This window comes from Eptesicus fuscus, chromosome 13 (genome assembly GCF_027574615.1).
Source record: "Eptesicus fuscus isolate TK198812 chromosome 13, DD_ASM_mEF_20220401, whole genome shotgun sequence".
NCBI classification, from domain to species: domain Eukaryota; kingdom Metazoa; phylum Chordata; class Mammalia; order Chiroptera; family Vespertilionidae; genus Eptesicus; species Eptesicus fuscus.
The window spans coordinates 21,550,758-21,568,475 of record NC_072485.1 but is presented as its reverse complement, the minus strand read 5'-3'; the positions used below and the strand labels follow the sequence as shown (position 1 = coordinate 21,568,475).

Sequence of the window (17,718 nt, the reverse complement as noted above, 5' to 3'; positions counted from 1 at the left end):
TGATGGGTTTAGGTTCAACATGACTCAACCCCCACTCCCTTCCCCCCCTCTCCCCCCACCAGCAACCTGATGTATGTTCTCAATAGGTAATCTGGTGTACAGATTGGGATAGAAGAGTGAGAAACAAGCATACTAAAATTTTTTGGTCCTCTAATCAGTTTCCTATAGAATTTTTGACAACCTATATGTATTCTTTAATATGCACCAATATTTTTTTCATAATATAGGAAAGAGTTACATGTGTATGTTAGAAACATGGATCTTTGTAGTCAGACAACCCCAGATTTTAATTGCAAGTCCAGCACTCACTAGCAGGGTGGTTTAGTTCAACTATTTGTACCTCAGTTTCTTGATCAGTAAAATGTTGATGAAAATATCTACATCCATAATGTGTACTGAGGACTGGAGATAATACATGCAAAGTGCTTTGCAGATAGTAAGGATTAAATAAATAATAATAGTTATTATAATTTCACATGTTTAATTCTTAAAGTATCAATCTGTTCATTCATTCAATAACCCCCCTGTTCAAAGTCCTTTGGTAGCCCTCCACTGCTCAGAGTGTATCTTTTTGTGCCATTCAACTGCTCCCATTTATACTTTCAGACTTAAATTTCAACCTTCCTCCCACCCCAAGACCATTCCCCCAAGGGACATATACTTTCCTATCTCTATGTCCTTACTACAGGCATGATCTCCATGCTGGCAACTCCATCTAGGTGGCTGGCCTTGCATCTCCCAAGGCCCCGTTCAAATGGCACTTCTTGCAAGGTCTTCTCATTTTCCAATCCAATGAACTGTTTCTCCTGATGTTCCCATTGCACTTTATTTGTAGCTCTATTAGAAAACTCATTACACTTGAGCCTGGTATTACTAGTATATCAGGTTTTGTGTATGTGTCCAGCATCTCTGCTCCACCATCAGCTTCTTTGGGATAGACTGTACTATCTTTCCACCTTTGAACACATGCCTGACCCATTCCCACAGCATGTAACATAGTACTCAGTAAAAAGTAGATGCTCTTAGTTGCTTAAAAACTTGAATTTGTTGAAATCTATTTCAGAGGGATAAAAAGAAAGTAAATAAAACGAAAGAAAGGTCATTATTTGGGTTCTTCTAGCACTGCTGAGTCTTGTTCGCATGATTATGTGATTTTCTTATTGCTTTTCTAAAATGCCATTACTTATATTTTAAAACAGTTTGCTAATTTCCAGGAAAAGTACTTTGTCTAAAAGCACTTCTTATTGGCAAATTGAACAAATATTGTGATAAATTGTACCACTTTAAAAAAACAACAACATGCAACTTGTGTTAATATATTGGAGGGATTTCAATGTTTAGATATTTTAGTGGTGTCAAATGTCCACAGATTCTTTGATACACCTTCCTTCCCAAGTAAGATCTAATTACCTCCCTCTTAAATGTAGTTTTGACTCAGCGACTCACTCCCAGTCTAAGGAATAGAAAAAAGTGGAAGTGATAGTATGTGGCCTTGGGAAACTAGGCAATAAAAGTGATCTCTCTTGAGTCACTCGCTATGGAGGAGGCCCGCTGCCATGTGGAGAGAGAGGCCCAGCATGGGGCGGTCTCTTGCCAACAGCCCCATGAGCAAGCTTGGAAGTAGACGTCCCCAGCCCCACTCCAGCTCTCAGATGACAGCAGCTCCAGCAGACAAGGCTGACTGAAACCTCAGGAGAGCCCCTGAGGCAGAACTCTCCAGCTAATCTGCTCCCAGCTTTCTGACTTCCAGGGACTGTGAGATGATACATGCTAGTTGTTTTAAGCTGATAGATTTTGAGGTGATTCATTGTTCAGAAGCACTAACTGGTACAGACATAATGGAAATATTATGAGCATTCTCACTGTGGATATTCACAGATTTATTTATTTACTTATATTTTATTGATTTTGACAGAAAGAGGAAGGGAGAGGGAGAGAGAAAGAGAAACATAGACATGAGAGGGAAGCATTGATCAACTGTCCCTTGCAAATCCCCTACTGGGGATCGAGCCTACAACCCAGGCATATGCCCTGACCAGGAATCAAACCAGAAATCTCCTGGTGCCTGGGATGACACCCAACCAACTTAGCCACACCAACCAGGACTAAATATTCATAATTTTAAATCTGATTACTAATTTCTGAGAGTAGGAAGAAAATTTGAGGTGGTTATCAAAAGTCATGCTCTGGAACCCACCTCTGGCCAACTGCAGCAGACAGGACTGTCAATCATTTGGTCAATTAGTTATTTAATAAATACTTATGGAATTGTCTGCTATCAGCCAATCACTGGTCTAGGTCTTAAAAATGCAAAGAGAAATAAGATAGGGTGCATGTTTTTAGTCTTCGCATTTCAGTGTTCCCCACCATCGTATCCACCACAGATAATAAAAGGATTGATGTCAATCTGAGAAGCCCTACCTAATTATGTAAAAAGTTGTTAAAGACTTACTTAGTATAATGGAGAAAAAAATATGAGTGGAATTCCAGGCTGGGCTAATTATAACTTTAACAGGTAGGGCTCTGAACACTGCCAGGCCTGACCAACAGCATCAGGCTGTTAAACCAAACACAGTTGTCTCAGGGTGCGTGGCAAGTGGAATTTTGTGAAAGGGTCTGTCTGCCTATAGTCTACCACATGTAAGCGCCAGCCCTGTCAATAATGCTATCCGCAGGGATGAAGGACAGTGACATCAATGGCAAGAAAAATATTCCATTAGTAAAACATCCCCTAATTAATACTAATCTCTTCCCTGGAAAAGCTGCTTTAGAGGAAAGATTCCCCCTCTCCCCACATGCCAAACTGATGAGCATTAATTTGGAAAATTTTCCATTTAGTTTCAAGGAATATTAAAAAGCTCCACTTAGCAAAAGTTAAAAATGAGTTTATCTCCTCACCTATGTAATATGTACAGATAATATTTTTTACAATGTCAATTACTAATTGAGCATATCAATTAAAAGCAACCAAATTCTGTTACTCTCTGAATTGGCATTTACTATTTTACTATCCCTCTTTCACTTTATCATAAAATGCTTTTGTTAAGGACCTATATGTATGTAATGTTAGAGACTGTAATGCAACAATGGCAGATGTGGCTCTTGTTTCTCTAAAACAATGATATCCGAGTCGAATAAAATTAGTGGAAAACAAATAAAAAATGCATAAAGAACAGTGAGAGTATCTTCTTATCACTTCAGTAAGAAATTTTAGGTTCAATTGAGGAATATAAAGCATAATAAAGGTGACAAATCAGTAGTTTACCTTATCTGTCAATAAGTATTCATAGAATAAGCTCTCTCCAGCTTCAGGGCTCTGGAAACTCCTGGTCTCCCTCCCCCACCTCCCCCCCCTGCACACACACATACAGCACACTCTCTTCTCTGCCTAGTTATTAACATTTAACCCTTCTGATTGGAATGCATGTGTCTCTTCCTCAGGGAAGTTCATTGTCCCTTTACTAACAAGTCTAGGCCTACCCTAGTACCCAGGCCTTCTCTTGCCCTGTCACCTTTCCTTACTATTACTTGTCACAGTCCACAGTTTACATATTTATGTGATTATGTCATGAATATATGTCCCATCCATGACTAGATTATAAGTTCATGCCAAGAGAACAGAAAGGGGGTCTTTTCCCTTCTGTTTTAGCTTAGTGTCTGGCACACTGTATTTATAATACGTAGTGAATATGGGAATAAGTGAATGAATGAGCAGTGCAGTGTGTGTTCAGAGCTTGACTCTAAAGTTAAGCATATTTGGGTACAAAGACCATACTCTCACTATCCAGTTATGTGACCTTTGGCATACTTTTTTCCTTTCTAAGATTCAGTTTCCTCATGGGTAAAAGGGAGATAATAATAGTAGATTCCTCACATGACTGTCATGAGCTTAAATGAGAAAATGCATCCAAAGTGTTTAGCTTAATACCTGGCATAGAACAAGAGATTATTATCACTATTGTCACTGTCACCTCTGGCTCTGCCTCTATCGAATAAAACCATTACAAATTCAATTCTCCAATTCTTTTCATTCTCATTCAGGAGGACAGGGGAGAAAGGAATCACTGAGTATATTTCTGCTCAGCTTCTTACCACTTCTGGTTTCCTGTAACCTCAGCTGCCTGGTCCATTCCTACTGGCATGAGCTAATTTCACACTCTCCCCCCAGCCATCACCAGCATGGATTTTTGGTTTCCTACAATTACCTATAGATACAGTTCTTTAATTATCTTACTTTTCTCCTTCATGGAGCACTCAGTTCCTAGGATTTGGCCCCGTTTCTCTGAAGAGACAAGTCAAAAGAGAAATGAATTCACACTAAAAAAATGGTTCCACCTTCGACATCCAAATACTGTCCCTGAACCAACCAGGTACCCCTGGACTTTCCTCTCAGGATGAAATTGTCTGGCCAGAAAAAGGATGGTATCTGTCCCCCTACCCCTTGGCTCATTTTAGCTTTGGGGACAAATGAATTTATCACTGATGCTGAGGAAGGCTTCATGCAAAGACAGGGCTTGCTTGCTCAGTCAGCTGGACCAGGCCAAAGCAGACAGGCTTGATTTGCCTGAAGGTCCTGGCTCCTGGACCCTCACTGTATTTATAAGTCTTAACAGTGTAACTGTGAATTCCATTCTGGTGATGTTGCTTCTGGCTGGCAGATGGCCATGGTTTCCAGTCGTTCACAAGCAATTTTGAGGCCTGCTGATATGGGCATCGAGAGCACCCGGCTCTCTTTCATGTAACCATGTGCATTCATTCTCTTGTAAGGTTACATATTTTCTGAAAATATGGCTACTTCCAGTTGAAAAAATAATGTTTTTTATTCTCTCACCTCTAAAGAAACCACTTTGCAAAACACTATAAAAATAAAGAGCTTTTACTGAGTTCAGGGTTTAAACAAAGAAAGAAAAAAGAAAAAGCAGTTTCTAAGCAAAAAAAAAAAAGGCAACAAAGACTTTCCTTCTTACCAAATAACTTAAGAATGTCTGAACGAAAACATCCCAAACCTGGCTAGTGCCAGAATTTCTCAGATAAGTCAAGAGAGGAGAAAAATCACAAATCTAACTCAAACCACCAAGCCATCTATGAATGGCAAGAGGAAAATAATGAAAATGTTCTTAAATACCTAAAGAAATAAATTGTAACCATTTCTTAGAAAGAACAATTATACCTTTGAGTGTTTTCTAATTATTATTATTATTAAATATGTTTTTACTAATTTTGGAGAGGAAGAGAGAAGGAGAGAGAGAGAGAAACATCAATGATGAGAGAGAATCATTGATCAGTTGGTTGCCTCCTGCCCAACCCACACTGGGGATCCAGCCCACAACCCTTCCATGTGCCTTGACTGGGAACTGAACCGTGACCTCCTGGCTCATAGGTCAATGCTTAACCACTGAGCCACGCTGGCCAGGCTCTATTATTTTTTAGGGGGAAGCTGTTGGGAGAATCATTCAGGAGTCCCACCTCCTCCTCCAGGAGTCTTTCCAAACCCCCGGAGCCACAGAGCGCCCTCTGAATCACCACTCTCCACCCAGAGGCTCCTTTATCAGACAATGCCTTGTTATAAAGCATCATTTCCCACTACGTGTCTAGTCTTCTTAACTCGACTGGAAGTGTCCTGGGGATAGAAATATATTTTATTATCTATTTTATTAATTCTATTTTATTATCCCCACTATACCGTGGTGCCTTGAACACAGTGATCAATACACACGAACTGATTAATTCACATAAGAATTTACTACTGTTTGCTTCAGACCAACAGATAATAAAAATCTGAAAGAGTACTTCATTCCATTATACCCCAAAAATGTAGAATCTGCTATTCCAGATGTTTTCCATTAATTGGGGCATTTATTCAATTCTTGGAGAAACTGTGGAATCTTTGGGCTACAGAGAAATATAGTTGATTGGTGTTCACTTTCTTATAACATTTTTGTCTTGCAAAATCACAGATAGATATAAAGGCAGGAAGCTGGGTGTGGATATGGAAAACACAAATTTATTTGCTGTATTTCGGTATCCTAGAACTAGAGAAACCTTTTCTTAAATAGGAAAGTATACATGTTATTTTTATCAGCAGTTAGCAAATTTTCAGAATTGTTATCCTCAATAGGATCATGTGAAAATTGAAATAGCTTTTAAAAACACAATGAAATATGGACCATTTAATGAAAATTTTCCACAATACAGCAAACTGTCCCTTGGTTCCATTTTTAGGGGGAAAAATCTTGTGCTACTAAGAATATGGATATGATGACAACATTTGTACAAAAATTGGCAGTTCATATCAACATGCATTAAAATCTCTTTCAAAGATTTATACATTTTACTCTTTTGTGTATATGAGTATATATAACTGAAGTAGTTAAAATGTTGGAAGAACAGGATTGCATCTCAGTTTCTTTATAACATCCTCTATGCAGAGATTAAGACTAGATATACTAACTCTTCAGATAGAGAAATGAATAGACAGAGATGTTACATGATTTACTAAAAAGCATACAGGGATGGCGGGCTCTTGGATTTCTTGATTTTCAAAATTGCCAATGTCAGATTATGCTGATTCTGTTTTGGCCAATCTGAGATCTATAGAGTCCCCAGGTTCTCTGATTTCATCCGTCTATATCTTTGGGGAAACAGAATGATACTAAGCTTAATATGCTGTGATGTCTGTAGAATAGATGTGACACTTGCCTGGTCTAATTAAAACCCACTTCTCTACCTAGATAGGAGATCATCGCATTCACATCTCACTTCCTTCCTTATTTAATGTTTCTGTGGTCACATGAGATCATCAAATGCTCAGGTCCTGAGCCCCATTTCCATGTTTAGTAAATCAGGAAATAGTGAAAGATGTCTTGTGACACTTTCATTCCAAACTTAGACTAGGCATGAGTATTTAATAACACGTGTAGTGACATGAATGAGAAAGAGGTCATGGTTTTAATAATCTGAAGTGATATAAAAGGCAATCTATAAGTAGAAAGCATATATAATATGCAAGCTATTTTAATCAATATATTTCTCTCTGAAATTCTTCAGATTCCCACAAATAAAGTAAATTATTTCCCATTTAATGTCCCACCATCAGTTCTCATCATACCACCCAAACACTTGGTTGTATTTGTTTTACACACCTGTCCTTTTTTTTAAAAGCCAACATATTTTTACTCTTGTAGTAAATGTATTTTCTAAGAAATGATTGAGATAATAATTTTTAGGCTGGAATCCCTATAAATTTGCCCTTCAAAGGATTATTCTTAAAACATTAGGTATAGGCACAATAAGCATCTTGTTGAATGAAGAGTACATCTGTCTTTTAAATATGAAGTCTCTAAGGAGGGAGACTGCATTTTACTTATCTCTAGATCTCTATTAACTTCAAGAATGCTGGAACAGAGTAGATGCTAAATATGCTTGTTTCTTAAATGCTAAATGAATAAATGCTTGTGTAGTCTATGTCATTAAGGATTTTGTACTGGAGCTGGAGGGATAATCATTCAATATTTAATGGTACCTATAGCAGGAGGTAAAAGAAGGCACCAATGAGAGGCACCCTGAGGACTTGGGAATGACAGAAATGAGATTTCCCTACATACAATGGATCAGAGCAGAGATGAAAAAAAAAATCAACCACAAGACTTGTCTGAAAACTAACCAACTATAATAAAGAGCTTATGAAAAAAAAAGCCACTAGAAAAGAAGTTTGGTCACTCATAGGATCATTGAGAGAGTCACAGAGCAATCATCCAAGTAAGAACTGCCTAATGTCCAAGTTTATCCCACCAAAGGACACCACCTGTCTGTGGGCAGGCACATCTTTATGGTAAAAGGGTGTCACCAGTTTCCTTGTTCTAATCATTCAAGTCATTTGACTAGCCACTTCTGCACCAATTCCATGCTGGATAGGAGTTCTGTTGGTTACAATGACACTCGTGTAGCTTACTCAGAAGTAGACAATGGCCAAAACCGGTTTGGCTCAGTGGATAGAGCATCAGCCTGCGGACTCAAGGGTCCCAGGTTCGATTCCGGTCAAGGGCATGTACCTTGGTTGCGGGCACATCCCCAGTAGGGGGTGTGCAAGAGGCAGCTGATCGATGTTTCTCTCTCATCGATGTTTCTAACTCTCTATCCCTCTCTCTTCCTCTCTGTGAAAAATCAATAAAATATATTAAAAAAAAAAAAAAAAAGAAGTAGACAATGCATGTGCCTGAGGACTTGAGTGTCCCGTTATACTAGACAGTAATACTTCATATTGAAAATTAATAACCTGGCATGCTAATCAGCCTCCATGAATCAAGTGAAGGTGAGTTTACCTCTGGTTGACTAGCAATGCATGGTTTCCTAACATTCCAGTCATTGTTCTTGTGAGGCTCAGGGCCAGAGCTAGATTTTAACAAATCCCCCAAGATGATCCCTCCCCCTCCCAAGTGGGTGCTTGTGGCCTTCCCTAAGCATCACAGCTCTGGCTCCCCATGAGCCATTTGCCTTTTCTTCAAATGACTGAACAGATTATGTGCTTAACACTGTGCTTTAAACCACTAGAGAGTGATCCAAGATAACGTATAATTAAGTGAGGAATTGTTTGGCACAAACTAAAAGTGCTACAGAAATTCCGAGAAAGTAAGGATCATTGTGGTGGGCAATTTTCCAAGGAGAGATTCCTAAAAGCCTATGGTCTTAAGAGGGGACTTGATGTCTGGGTTACACGTAGGTGGGTTGAAAGGAGGGGAAGGGACGTTCTAACAAGAGGACATGGGCCCACAGTTGTGGAGAACAGAATGTTGGGTCACGTTGTTAGTCTTAGAACTACAGGTTGGTCCACATGCTGTCCCTTTACTCCCTTCAGAATAAAACCTGGAGACTGATGAGAAAAGTAAGAAATAAGACTTTTCCTTTAAGCTTGGAACTGTGAGCATTAATGAAACAAAACAAAATAAAATAAAACCCAACCTCTTATTATGTGCCCAATTTCAGAAGAAGGATATTTTCCTTTTGATCCTTTGCCTTTAAAGACCAAGTTTTTAATGCTATCATTTATATAGTGAGAACATTTATATGAATTTTTAAAGCAAACTGAGAAGTAATAGTATCATCACCAAAAGAAAGGCAAGTTTGAATGCTAAAGTTATTTATTATTCCAAATTCTTTCTATAGGCTAACATGGTCACAGCAAGTGAGTCTTAACCATAGTTAATTACTAATAAAAGAAACTTTTAAATAGATAACTTTCAATTACTCTCCAAATAACCTGTAGAGATAAAACTTTTATCTTTGAAAATGGAACATTTATAGTGGGAAGAAGTTAGGTATTTATGTGCTTTTCTCCATTCTTTGGACTACCTAAGTGAAGAATGAAATAGAAAATAACTAAAACAATTTTTTTCTAGATCGGTCCTGACAAATTAGTATTTGGTGGTAGGAAGAGAGGAAAGTGAAAAACAGCAAATGGGAGGGAGGAGGAGCAAAGGGGAAAAGGAAAGAGGGAGGCAGGCAGACGTCGGAGTCTGCAGTTGCTCAGATGAAATGGTGGCAGGTGAGTCTCCACAATTAGAATCCAAGCCTCTCTCCCCATTCCTAGGCTCAGTCAACACTGCCTGCAGCCTACTCTGTGTGTCTCTCCATCCTCCACTGAAGTCTTGCTTCTGGGTTGAGACTGGAAAAAATGATGTAATTCCTAAATGATTGCTTTTCAAACATGATGAGTAAGGAATAGAAGCCCCCTATAAGTTTGCCTTAGTAAGGGTGGGCTCATCTAACACCAGGATGTCTTAGGGCACCAAGTGGCTTCAATGGGAAAGTTTTCATTCCAGGCTGGCTATTGTATGGATGTAGATATTCCCCCAACCCCCTTGACTTGCCTTTTAGAATGATTCATTTTCTCTCTCTCTCTCTCTCTCTCTCTCTCTCTCTCTCTCTGCACATACATACAAATTTTTAAAATGTCAAGCTTTCTTTACGTTCAAAGACAAATGTTACATTATAAAATAGAAATCTTTTAGAAAACTTTACTCCATTCCATGTCAAACTGGAAAACTCTTTGGAATCCTTTTCCAGAAAAAAAATATATATGCTTCGATTTTTAAGAGATGATTCAGGTTAACAAAACCCAACAATGATAATAGAAGACCTGTGTTGTGAATGCACTTAACTTCTGAAAGGCATATAGGAACATAAATCTTCCGCATTTACGTGGAACAATAAGTGACAGAAGGACAATCCTGAAGAATGACTCTTCAATACTTTGAAATTCTAACAAACAACCTTTTCTCGGGAAAGCTATAAAGAGAGTCAGTTTCGCCTGAGTCAGAGCAATCTTGTTGAACAGACGGCACCCTCTGGAGCTTTTAAAAATCGACATTCTCCATGACAGATCAGATTTGGATGTGGCTCATAAAGAAACTCCCAAGGAGACCCTCACACTTATTTTCCTCCTTCATCTCTAGAGCAAACGTCGGCAAATGATGGCAAAGTCGGCCCCTTGACAGTTTTTGTAAATAAAGTTTTATTGGAACACAGACACACTCTTGTTTACATATTATGCATGGCTACTTTCAGATTCAAGGTCCGAGTTGAGTGGTCTGAAAGTAACCACAGGGCCCACAAAACCTAAAATATTTACTATTTGGCCCTAAAGAACAAAGTGTGCTGTCTCATGATCTAGAGGAACAATTTCTCTCTTGCATCACTATTGTAGACCTAAAGTTGGGATACTTGGATTTTAGACCCCATTCTGTCAGTAAACTGCTTTATGACCTTGAGCAACTAATCACTTTCTTCAGGTCTGGCTTCTTATCTATAAAAAAGGAGAGTTTGCCCAGGTGATCATCTCTTCCTGACTCATTCCCTCTAAGTTTCCTGGGTTACAAGGGGGTTAAGACCTTCCCTTGTAATATGATTGCTAAAAGGAATCCAACTCAATTGGAAAAAGTCTTTCTTCAAAACCCAGTTCACAGTGAAATGTTTCACATCATTTCAAGCATTTAACAACCAAGTGATACCCCCTCGCTCCCGTGTCATGGACATGCCAGAAAGCTGCACATTAGAGCTGGGAGCAAATGTAAACAGCAGTAAAATCTGTCTTAGACAAGGCAGCACATCTGGCCCACACTTTCCTAGAACAGATGCGCTGCACTGCTGGTGCCAGAGACCAATCTCTTTTCCGTCCTGTTTTTGGTGAGTGAGTGTTCTAACTCTGCAGCAGCTCTGGAGTCCTCCCACCACAAGAGCCCTTGCAATGGGTGACAAGGGCAGCGTGGCTTTGTTTCAGTAAGAACAGGGCTGTACGCTGTCAGACCCTGGGTGCGATGGGCATTATACAACTTCTCTCTAGAACATGACGTAAGGCTACAGAATTAAAGGCATGATAGTAGAGCTGGCTTAGTCTCCTCTCTCCTGAACTGCACAAAACCAAATGATCTTTTGCAATTGCTATCATGTCAGAAGAAAAGACTTGAGATATTACATTACCTTAAACACAAATTCGCCTGAAAAGCTTTAAACAGAGAGCCCAAAAAGCACTAGGTTTCAATGCTAGCGACTTTGATGTGCAAACCAGAAAGCCCATTCTCTTTAAAATAAATGTTTTTCTTCCATTTCTTTCCTGCCTGGAAAATAAAGGAGTTTGGAGGTAACATCGAGTCCCTGAGTCAGAAATGATAGGTTTTTGGTCTCCATAGCAGGGGGCATTGAATAAGCACGAGCACACATGTAGGAAGCATAATGAATTCCCACTCACCTTAAAACATTATATTTCAAAACAGAAAGAAGTGGAGCTCCTAACACATGGAGCCACTTGAAGGTTTTTATAAAACGCAAAGGGAACCAACCTGGCAAATAGCACTAGAGCTTGGTTACTGTCTCCTCAGAAGCATCCTCTATGGCAGGCCGAGTCCTCTGCATTTATGTTACATCGTTGGGCCGGCACCTTTGTTTTCCAGAGTGCCTTTCTTTGCAAGAAAAAGACACTAGAGCACCCCGTCTATCATTTCTGCTAGATCACCTTCCAGCATCCCCAAGAACAGCACGATCTGCCTTTTTTCTCTTACAGAGGAACCTCTGAACTGGATGCAAATATTCTGCAGACCAAGCATGAGCCAAAGTGGGTTAAAAAAAAAATCTAAGCTGGCATATCTGCATAGGTGTAAAGACTTTCAAAGGAAGAGCTGAATTGTTAAAGCTGATTACCATAGCTATGGCTTTCCTCATCCCCTCCCCTCTCCCAAGTTCTGTATTTTATAGTATTTTACCTTCTCTTCTTGGCCAGTCAGTACTCTTCCCATCCTCTCAGATCCGGCCTAAGTCCCATCTCTGTGACCACACTTCTCGCTGGCCCTCGCGATGCTTTGAACACGGAAGGGGCTTATAAAGATTGCGGGTTTGTTTTGAAAGTCTTCCTGGATGACCTCAGCCCATGTTGATCTCTACCTTCCTTAACTCCTTTGAGATTTACTGACTATCCCATGCAATTAACACCTTATTATCCTTGGCTCTAATAACCTGTACCACATAATACATTTCATTTCTTCTAATTGTTTCATGTAAGTTGGATTTTTTTTCCCCTCCAATTAGATTGTCAGCTCCCCATGGGTGAAACTGTTTTCCATAATATCTAGCAAACTGTTAGGCACATAGGAATCATACATGAATACTTATGCTTTTTTCAACCAACAGCAGTTTTCACATTGAAAGTTTACCTATCTAGCCAGTTCTGTGGTGGGTGACTACAGATCAAACTTGTATATCAGCAACAGCAAAAAGGTGAAACCTCCAAATGGGATAATTTTAATAAATATATATGGACTCTCAGGCCCAAATGGAAGGGATTACTTTGGTCATTACTTGCAGGGTTAAATACCTAAATATGTAAAAGCTAAGTAAACAAGGAAGGGCATCTACAGAAGTCACTTGTAGTAAGAATATAAAAGTTTCCTATTCGATCCAGTAGAGGCCAAAATGGTTACAGAATTAAGCAATTAATTCCTTCATTCATTAATATAATAATCATGGACTGAGTTTGGCTGTGCATATAACCCATTTGGAAAACTACATCATCTTTTACAGCATGCCTAGTTTCTTCAAGGCTCACAGATTTCCAAATTTTACACCTTGCTCGTTGTTTAGAATGCTTCTACAAGGAAAGGAATCTGCTAAGCCAATGTTTATTTCAACAAACACTTTGTTTGAACGCATCCTGACAACTCAAACATCTGTTTTTTAACTAGAAACATGGACCAAATTGACTTATTACATTGATAAAGTTCAGAGAATTGCTCAATATTCTGCTTTGTACTGCTGGTATGGACACAGCCTAATGCTTTCCATGCCACCAGAGTAGTACTTAAGTGGTTAAAGTAACCAAAAGAGCTTTTGAACACTCCACGCCAGCTGTGTTCCAAAGAGAATTAGACCTGAAGCACTCAGCTCTGAGGACAAGCAATTAGCACAGGGCTTTACTTGTTTAGCTGTGGGTTTCATTAATATGCAGGAGACAATAAAACTGCTCTTGACACTCTTATAAAGTTTGATTTAGGAATTCCATGCTAGGACACCTCCCATATGAAACCAGTGACAGGTCTGTAGAAAGGAGAGCAACAATATTAAGCTCACCAGACACAAAACAAAACGATGCCAATGAATATTTGTGTTATGTTTCAAGTCAAATAACACATTCTTGACTTCCAAACTGGAGAAAATTTATTATTTCTGTAAGTGGCTAACCTCTGGAAATAATTTGGGAGACCAGAGAAAAAGAACCCGATTTCCAATGAAATCTCTGTTGTGAGTCCACGCCTTGCTGTCTCCTCGGGGCATTCCCACGACTGCTGTGGTTGTCACTGTTCCAAACTCTCTCACAAGGAAGTTTAGGTTCAGCTCCTGGATCAATAACTTCTTTTTAGAGTTAGGTGTCATTGTAGCTATGATTGCTACAGACAAAACTTGCCTTTTAGATATGATATTAGCATTTATTAATGCCTTTAACCAGCTTTATTGAGATCTAATGGACATATGATATTGTTGTGCTTAAGGTGTACAACGTGATGATTTGATATACAGCAAGTCCTCAAATAATATCCTTTCATTCAACCTTGTTTCATTATGACATTGATTTGAAAAAAAAAAAAATCGACCAGGGCCTCTGTGTGAAGTTTCCACTTCTCACCATGTCTTTGTGGGTTTTCTTCAGGGACATGGGTTTCCTCCCACATCCCAAAGATGTGCAGGTGACATGAACTGGGGTGTCCAAATTGTCCCAGGCTGATTGAATGTGGGTGGGATGGGGAGTGGCCCTTTGATGGAAGGTATCCTTTCAGGGTTGGGCCCACCCTGCACCTTGAGCCACCATGACCCTGAACTGGAATAAGCAGGTTGGAAAATTATTATTTTACTTGTTTTTATTAATCTTTCTCAAGTGTATGTAGAGCTCACATTTATTTCAATGTTTAATGTTAGAAGTGTTTGGAGTCTTTCTTTAGAAGTTTGATATTTCTGTAATATGATTGCTAAAAGGAATCCAACTTGGACCAGAAATATGCCATCGGAACTCAATTCTTGTTTATATCAATTAACCTATGATAAAACTGGTTTTATTATATGTTGTTTTGCTTAAAGCCACAGTTTCCAAGAACCTATACATGATGTTAAGTGAGGACTTAAACTGGAATTTTATACTTTTTGACCATCATCACTCACGTTCCTTACCTCCCCAGCCCCTGGCAACCACCAATCTATTCTGTTTCTATGAATTTGGTTTTTCAGATTTCATATATAAGTGAGATCATACAGTATTTGTCTGCTAATGTTTTAATGAGCTAGAAATTACTAGAAGAGTAAAGTCAAGAAATGTGACTTATTCAAGTGTCTGGTATGAATAGAACCACTCAGATAAAGAATCTGTTCACAAAATGGGGTAGAAAATTATTGAGTCACCAGGGGAATACAGTTGATGGGAACTTCTTGGAGAAACAAAACTAAGCGTAAGTAATTTAATAGAAATGTTTGAAGGATCATTGCCCAAAGAAGTAAGCAGTAACTTTGGGCTTCAGGAGACTGCAGAGAGAACAGAGAATGAAGAGGCATTTTGGCCAAAGTCCAAGTCAGAAACAACATGTGACACCAGAACTAGACCTAAAAGGCCCAGTCTGGCCAGCCAGGAGGAAGACAGGTTGACACAATTAAATTGCAGCAAAAGATGTAAATCACGCTAATACTTTTAAGACTGTCAGAACTGACTTATTATCTACTCAAGCTCCCACACTTGAACACATTGCTATGTTATGGCCCAATCCTTCTGACTGCTAGAAAGTGAATACTATGCTATTCTCAAAATGGCTGGCAGACAGTGTTAGGTTTGGATGCTTTCATACATTGGGAGGAGACAGGGAAGGCTCTAGGCTCAGCTACCTGTGGTGAATTTTCTTCCTTCCCCTCGTGACAGTGGAAGAGATGGAAGTTCCTCAGCTTTTTAAAATACTGTGAAAAAATAAACCCTATTTGGGTGATGGCTGTAGAAGAGATGGAAGTGAGAATAGCTGTTGTACTGCTGTCCTGTTGGAGTATATCGCTGTCAGTGATATCATCTCTCTGAGGTTGTTCTCCTTGGATAGCTGTACAAAGACCCTTGACGTTTTAGCCAATTTCGGAGTAAGGGCAGATTCCTGGGACAGAGCAAGAACTTGCAGATTTTGGTTTTCCTAAAAATTGAGGCCAGATGTAATGTGATTGTCCATTTTCATGGTTAAGAGTTGATATATTATTAAGTAGGAATCGATATGTCTTTAGTTTCCTTTACTTTTTAAATTTTTTATTGATTTTTAGAGAGAGAGATTCAGGGAGAGGGAGGGAGAGAGAGAGAGAGAAAGAGAGAAACATGGATGACAGAGTGAAACAATGATCGGGTGCCTCCTGCATGCCGTTACCAGGGATGGAGCTCGAAACCCTGTCCAGGAATTGAACCAGCAACCTTTTGGTGCACTGGATGACACCCAATCAACTGAGGCACATCAGCCAGGGCTCCTTTATGTTTTTGAATGCAAAGGGAATCAGGAAAAAAACACAAAGTCACATGCCCTAGTTTCAAATTTGAGGGCTACCATTTATAAACTGTCTACTTAGAGTTTCTACCTGGAGTCTGTGTTTCAGCATCAAAAACAAAATAATGGCACCTATGTCTTAGAGCAGAATGGTGATCATGTCATGGGGCAGAGTGGTGATTAATGTTAGAGGCATACAAGTAAGTTCCCAAATATCAGTATTCCTCATTCTCTGGCCCCTCTCCCATCTCCACTGCCTCAGCGGGGATGGCCTGCCCATGTCTTCTTACCGTTTCTGAGCTACAGTTTTCCCATTGGTAAAAGAGGAAAACTATTGATTCTGAACAAAGTGATGGGGTGATCAATTGAGATTAAGGGAGTGGCACTTGTTATTTTAGCTTCCTAGGTATCATTGGACAGTCTATGAGGAAATAGCCTATCTAATAAAAGAGTAATATGCCAATTGACCATACCTCCTCTACACCCACAAGCCACACCCACAAGCCAATCAGGAGCAAGTATGCAAATTAACCCAACCATGATGGCTGCGGCCACAGAGCGAGCAGGAGGCTTGGGTTTCCCTGGCAATGGAGGAAGGCAAGCTTCTGCAGCCCTGACCTCTGCTCAAGGCTACAAAGTTTCAATTATAGAAGATAAATAAATCCCAACAAAAATGGCAGCAGCCAAGGAGCTGGAGAGAGCAGGAGGCTTGAGTTGCCCCCGGTGATGGAGGAAACCAAGCTCCCGCAGCCCTGGCCTCCGCTCAAGGCTACAGTTTCCATTATAGAAGATAAATAAATCCCAGATACCAGAGCCTCTGCTTAGGTTACTGAGGGGTGTGGCTGGCCTGCAAACCACCACAGGCCCCTCACCCAGGCTGCCCCACACCCCAAGGAAATCCCCACCCTGATCCGGGACACCCTTCAGGGCAAACCAGCTGGCCCCCACCCGTGCACCAGGCCTCTATCCTAGCTAATAAAAGATTAATATGCAAATTGACCATCACTCCAACACACAAGATGGCTGCCCCCATGTGGACACAAGATGGCCACCACAAGATGGCTAGCAGGGGAGGGCAGTTGGGAGGAACCAGACCTGCAAGGGAGGGCAGTTGGGGGCGATCAAGCCTACAGGGGAGGGCAGTTAGGGGTGACCAGGTCAGCAGAGGAGGGAAGTTGGGGGCAACTGGGCCTGCAGGGAAGGGCAGTTGTGGGGGGACCCAGGCCTACAGGGGAGAGCAGTTGGGGGTGACCAGGCCTACAGGGGAGGGCAGTTAGGGGTGACCAGTCCTGGAGGGGAGGGGCAATCAGGCTGGCAGGGGAGCAGTTAGGCATCAATCAGGCTGTCAGAGGAGTGGTTAGGGGGTGATCAGGCTGGCAGGCAGAAGCGGTTAGGGGCAATCAGGAAGGCAGGCAGGCGAGCACTTGGGAGCCAGCAGTCCTGGATTGTGAGAGGGATTTAGGTAGGATCGGGCCTTAACGGGCAGTCGGACATCCCTCGAGGGGTCCCAGATTGGAGAGGGTACAGGCTGGGCTGAGGGACACACACACACACACCCACACACACACCGTGCACAAATTTCATGCACCGGGCCTCTAGTTAACCAACAACTTTTTTCTTTTTGCTACATAGCACTTTGATTTAGAATCATATTAAAGACAAAAGCTAAATAAGAGCTAAG

At 40.4% G+C, this 17,718-nt stretch overlaps 1 protein-coding gene across 1 annotated transcript in view; it reads right to left on the bottom strand.

Moving 5' to 3' along the window:
* Positions 1–17,718, bottom strand: part of MAML2 (mastermind like transcriptional coactivator 2) — a 350,306-nt gene that overhangs the window by 236,090 nt on the left and 96,498 nt on the right.